A 6,883-nucleotide genomic window follows, 5' to 3' on the forward strand; every position below is an offset into this window, starting at 1 on the left:
TCAGCCTAACTAGAAAACACGAAGCCCTGACTTTATTGTACCGATTTCTGTGTGAAAGGGAAAGAGCGATAAAGGCGACAGATACACTTCTGTACAGACAAAACATTACACCAAGTTAGCGGCAAGCTGCATTCACATAGACTTTCATCATTTACAGAGTAGAATTCATTATAAGTCCTTAACGTTAGTAAACTAAAGTTAATTACAATAAGTGACATTTCAAATGTTATGGGCCAACTAATTTTGTCACATAAATCGTTCAGTAATCCTTAGGCACAATTATGTATTTGAGACAGTATATGCATTTATGAAGTTGTATGGCAATTGGAAACAAGTTCTTTGCTGTCTAAAAGGTTTACCCACCACATGCTGAACGTCGTTCAACGTTCATTGGGGAGTGGTTTCGCATCGACAATAAGTAATACTAATCAGTTAAAAGAAAACGTGATTATCGGCGGCAAGCACTCTACTGAAATTCCAACATTAACAGCGAATCATAAGTAATATCATTGTTCACATTACTCATCAACAGTTACTTGTACACAAAGTTGTACTTTAAATGATATGACCAACGTCTTCGTTCTGGATGTGGATGCAAACCCAGAACGTAAAGCCATTGTTAACCAAGCAAAGCTTTGTGCCTTATCGAGACTCGATCACTAGGCAGAAAGAGACGTCAAATATTGACGTTTACACCAGTATGGGTTATCAATTCTCAACATGAACGTAAATGACGATAATGTTTGTACGAAACCAGGAGCCCTAACATGACAATTACCTTCTTGGTAATTAACCTCGAAAGACGCTGTATATTATTGCATTGTCATGGAACAAAGGATGCACATGTTTCAAATTGAAATGCCATCATGTAATGCTGGAGACAAGGATGCAAACCCAGCACCTAATCGGATTGTTGAATAAGTACGTAAAATCAGAATGTAGATATCACAGTTTGTCACCAGTAGTGAGGCTCGAAGCTTAAATGACGACTGAAGTTGTATTGCCTGACCGGGATTCGAACCCAGCGCCTACCGCCGTCGTTGTGTAACCAGGAACAGACGAGAAATGTCCAGTGTTGGTCCACCATTAGCGACATGTGCTCACGTTTAACTAGAAATAAGGCGACGAAAACGTCTATGCCTACTGAGAGTCGAACGCCGCACACATGGTTATGAAGACACGTTAATAATCAAATTCTTATTCGATAGTAGCTAGGAGTAGCATGTTTAGTTGCAAACCTTAAGGCCTCTCTCATTCCTAGTAACGTGTTGCCTAATATCTGCGATATCATGGTGTTAATTTACAAGTGGATTGACTGCCGTAAAGAGCAATGTTCTCTAACAGTCGTGTATTATAGACACGTAAATGAAGTGCCTCAGCAGAAAGTAATTTCCGTCGTGCAGCACGTATTGTTTCAGAGACACTGAGTACATATATGTGCACAAAACGTGTATTATATACTACGTATATATACACTCCTGGAAATGGAAAAAAGAACACATTGACACCGATGTGTCAGACCCACCATATTTGCTCCGGACACTGCGAGAGGGCTGTACAAGCAATGATCACACGCACGGCACAGCGGACACACCAGGAACCGCGGTGTTGGCCGTCGAATGGCGCTAGCTGCGCAGCATTTGTGCACCGCCGCCGTCAGTGTCAGCCAGTTTGCCGTGGCATACGGAGCTCCATCGCAGTCTTTAACACTGGTAGCATGCCGCGACAGCGTGGACGTGAACCGTATGTGCAGTTGACGGACTTTGAGCGAGGGCGTATAGTGGGCATGCGGGAGGCCGGGTGGACGTACCGCCGAATTGCTCAACACGTGGGGCGTGAGGTCTCCACAGTACATCGATGTTGTCGCCAGTGGTCGGCGGAAGGTGCACGTGCCCGTCGACCTGGGACCGGACCGCAGCGCCGCACGGATGCACGCCAAGACCGTAGGATCCTACGCAGTGCCGTAGGGGACCGCACCGCCACTTCCCAGCAAATTAGCGACACTGTTGCTCCTGGGGTATCGGCGAGGACCATTCGCAACCGTCTCCATGAAGCTGGGCTACGGTCCCGCACACCGTTAGGCCGTCTTCCGCTCACGCCCCAACATCGTGCAGCCCGCCTCCAGTGGTGTCGCGACAGGCGTGAATGGAGGGACGAATGGAGACGTGTCGTCTTCAGCGATGAGAGTCGCTTCTGCCTTGGTGCCAATGATGGTCGTATGCGTGTTTGGCGCCGTGCAGGTGAGCGCCACAATCAGGACTGCATACGACCGAGGCACACAGGGCCAACACCCGGCATCATGGTGTGGGGAGCGATCTCCTACACTGGCCGTACACCACTGGTGATCGTCGAGGGGACACTAAATAGTGCACGGTACACCCAAACCGTCATCGAACCCATCGTTCTACCATTCCTAGACCGGCAAGGGAACTTGCTGTTCCAACAGGACAATGCACGTCCGCATGTATCCCGTGCCACCCAACGTGCTCTAGAAGGTGTAAGTCAACTACCCTGGCCAGCAAGATCTCCGGATCTGTCCCCCATTGAGCATGTTTGGGACTGGATGAAGCGTCGTCTCACGCGGTCTGCACGTCCAGCACGAACGCTGGTCGAACTGAGGCGCCAGGTGGAAATGGCATGGCAAGCCGTTCCACAGGACTACATCCAGCATCTCTACGATCGTCTCCATGGGAGAATAGCAGCCTGCATTGCTGCGAAAAGTGGATATACACTGTACTAGTGCCGACATTGTGCATGCTCTGTTGCCTGTGTCTATGTGCCTGTGGTTCTGTCAGTGTGATCATGTGATGTATCTGACCCCAGGAATGTGTCAATAAAGTTTCCCCTTCCTGGGACAATGAATTCACGGTGTTCTTATTTCAATTTCCAGGAGTGTATTATGTGGAGAAGTTTCCGCCAAATCTGTTTACTTTTACAAAAAAATGGTTCAAATCCATCTGAGAACTATGGGTTTTAACTTCAGAGGTCATCAGTGCCCTAGACGTTAGAACTACTTAAACATAACTAACCTAAGGACATCACAAACAACCATGCCCGAGGCAGGACTCGAACCTGCGACCGTAGCGGTCGCGCGGTTCCAAACTGTAGCGCCTAGAACGTTTTTTTTTTAAATCTCATTTTGCTCTATATTGGTCGATGAATTTATTCGTGGCGGACGTCCGATGACAGCCGTTCAGGTTCTTTGTTGATCCGTTCACTCAGTTTTTTATTAGAGAGAATAGCTAACCCTCTGACCGAGCACGCTTTTTTATTTATTTATTTTTTTTATTTTTAATTTTGTTCATTGTTAATCGTTGTGTTCTGTCGTTGCGGACGTCACATGACATCCGTTAAAGTTCGTTTTGTTGATCCTTCCACTCAGGTTTTTATTACAGAGGCTAAACAGCTCTCTGGCCGAACACGCTGAGCTAGCGTGCCGGAAAAACCGGTCGGCCACACCGGCCGGCCTTACTTTTACATTCTGCTTAGTTGTCGTGGTTGAATATACGTTCTCTTAAGGCTACATCTAATGCAGAGCGCTTACAAGAAAGAATAGTTCCCTGCATCATGCTATTGCTAGCTAGGTGAAATATTTTGTGGTAGCTATGTTTAAAATGAATGTTCTTTTGAACGTATTGTTCGTCAAATATTTGAATGAATCGTCAACTGTAGGTGTGCCTGCAGCCTTGGGTAGGTTAGGTGTACCTTTTGATCCTTCAGGGGGTGATCGTGGCCTTGCGGCCCGGGTCTGTACTAGCCGCGGCTCGCGAGCTACGGGCCAGGCAGGCTGGCCGAGGCGAGACGGAAGTGAGCGAGCGGGAGGTGGCGTTGGTGGGCCAACAGCCCGGGACGAGCCAGCACGGCTGCGCCGCCCCCCCCCCCCCCCCCCCTGCCTCTGCCACTCCGTTTGACGTAAATATGTTTACCTCCTCTCCTGGCATCAGTATAAGAGCGGCAAGCAGAAATACACATCAGGCTTCTGCCGTAATGGCTCACTGGGAGAGGTCTATTCGAGATAGAGTCGTCGCTCTCATTGAAGAAGGAGAATTTTCCATCAGAGAAGCTGCCAAACGGTATGGCGTACCACATACCACAGCAACGAGATGGCGGAGGATCTGCCTTGAAAGAGGCACCACCAACAGGATTCCTGGCTCAGGCAGGAACAGAGTGAGCTAACAGCAGGAAGACAGGAACCTAGTGTCTAGGAGCAGAGAAAATCCCTTTCTGAACGCGAAGCAGTTGGGGCGGGAGACCAACTTCCCCGGCTAGAGTGACACGATTCGCCGAAGGCTGAGGGACGCTGGACTGCATGCACGACGATCCGCCGTGAAACAAGAGCTCATCGAAGACAACGTTTTATACCGGCTAGCATTTGCGGAGCTCCATCTGACGGCGTCGTGGGACAACGTCATTTTAACTGATGAGAAGGTGTTTTCCACCAGTAAAGACGGTCCACGAATCGTTTACAGGCCGGAATCGGTCTCGCCATCGACGCGAATGTGTAACCACGACGAGAAGAAGTGGCCGGCTATCTGTTACATGCGGGGGTTGGATTTCTGCGAGGCGGGCGGGAATTCTTCACAGGATAGAAGAGACTTCTGGACAGCGTGCAGTATGCCCACATGTTGGAAAATGTGATGCTTCCGTCAGTGCGGAAGCTGTACGCAGAACGGGACGTCACATTCCAAGAGGACCATTCTCCCATTCACAAGTCTGCATTTGTTGAGCAGCGGCTCTCCACGATTGGCGTCAACGTCATGGACTGACCGCCACGGGCGGCTGAAATGAACCCCATGGAAAACATGTGGGTTGAGGTCGCCAGAACATTAACAGAGAACTGGCCACGAAACCAACCAACTACTGCGGGCGCTCTTTGGGACTGCGTCCTGGAAGCCTGGGAGGAAGTTGGTTCTTCAGGCTGTTACGTCCGACGGCTTATACATTCTATGCCAAGACGCATGATAGAAGTACAAAATAATGAAGGATTCTGGATAAAATATTAGAGTCCTTAAAATGTTTTGTTATATCTTCTTTTACGTCATTTTTCCTCATTGGGAGCTAGTGGAAGATCACGTGACAACAGAAAAGATACGATATGGGTCAGTTTTCCTTTAAGTTGCCTTTTTAATTCAAGTGGGTTGCTTTCGAATATACAGTTTGTTAAATATTCTATTTTGATTTCATTGATACCCTGTCCAGATACTTACAAACTAATCAGCGTAGATGGGCTCTGTCACAGTAGTTTTTGTTATTTCAAATACATCTCTCTCTTCCCCTCCATCCATGAATACACCCTCCGTCCTCCACACAATACGCAAAAGATTTCATATTATGTCTACTCGTTGTTAATATCTCATCTATTCTCTCACACACACTCTCTCTCTCTTACACTATCGCGGTAAGTGCCCTTCTATTCCATTCCCCCAACACTTTATAAACAAATCTAGCGGTTTCCATTGACGCTACATTTTCTCTTTTAATTGCTGCTGCTTTTACACTCTATCATTCCTCTCAACGCCTATGAACAAGTATTCTTTGATATCCCCTTCCCTATAACCCATTCTTCGTTCTGAAAACAGTCCTTCCTTAACTCTCGGTCCTAAGATAAAACGAACTGTGGCACACATCTAAATAAACAATACTTTGCAAGCATTTCAAGCTTATATTTTGCACTTCTGCACTTCTATCCATTCCCAGATCCCGCCCTCCTTCCTGTTACCCGTCCCTTGACATCTGCATCTACATCTAAATGAATACTCTGCAATTCATAATTATGTTCTTGGCAGAGGGTTCTGTGGTCTGGTGGATTAATCTTGTATTGATGTGTAAAACGTGTAGCTTCACATCTCACGTCCGTCAGGCGTAGATTTTTAACACACACAAGTAACTCTCCTTCACCCCTAGTAACTCCAAGTGCAGAAGCCAGTAAGCTCCGTAGTTCAATGTCCGCAGTAAAAATAACATCCTTTCGCTGCCGACTGGGGCAGTGAGGCAATCGTTTGAGCTGTGACAGATGGAGAAACCCCGGAAGGCAGAGATTCAGTCACCAGCAAGCCGTCGTAAACTAGAAAACGTATTTCATTTAATGAACCAATGGCTATGTAAGTTCACAAGGCTCTTACTTTATTTGAAACTGAGACGTTGAAAATTGTGGTGCTGGACTGGGATTCGAATTCGATTTCACTGTGTTCCCCAAGACTGCAAACTCTTCTAGGCCTCCTCGAAAGGCACCTATCTGGTTTCGAATCCTGATCAGCACAAAATATTCATTATTTCATTTCAAGCCATAGCATGTGCACTCCGAACTACTAGTGAAAAATAGTTGCACTTTCAACGTCTCTTCGTGCTTTGTCAGCTGTAACGTGTTCGTTTCAAGTGACAGCCACATGATGAGCTTTCTATCACAACATTACACTGTCAAACGTTTCCATACATCTTTTCAAGTTCAAACATTCCACTCCATCCTACTGGCGAAAACGGATTTGGGTTTGACGTTGTGTTCGTTGTGATCACCAACGACGATATGTTGTGGATTCAACTTCTAGCCAGTAGAGTATTTTCCATCACATCATTGAAAGTACAAATATGCCACTCCTAGCTATTGTTGGAAAAGAGTTTGATAGTTAAAGTGTCTTCATGACCACGTGTGCGGGGTTTGAATTCCATTCAGCACAGAACTTTTCGTCGCCTGATCTCTAGCTAAACATGCGCACATCTCGCTACTGGTGAACCAACAATAGCTATTTATCGTCTGTTCCTCGCTAGAAAACGACGGCGCTAGATGCTGGGTTCGAATCCCAGTGAGGCAAAAACAGTTCTATCGTCATTTAAGGTTCCACCATCTCGCTATTGGTGAAAACATTTGACATTTAACTTCTGATTT

Source organism: Schistocerca americana, chromosome 5 (assembly GCF_021461395.2).
Source record: "Schistocerca americana isolate TAMUIC-IGC-003095 chromosome 5, iqSchAmer2.1, whole genome shotgun sequence".
NCBI lineage: Eukaryota > Metazoa > Arthropoda > Insecta > Orthoptera > Acrididae > Schistocerca > Schistocerca americana.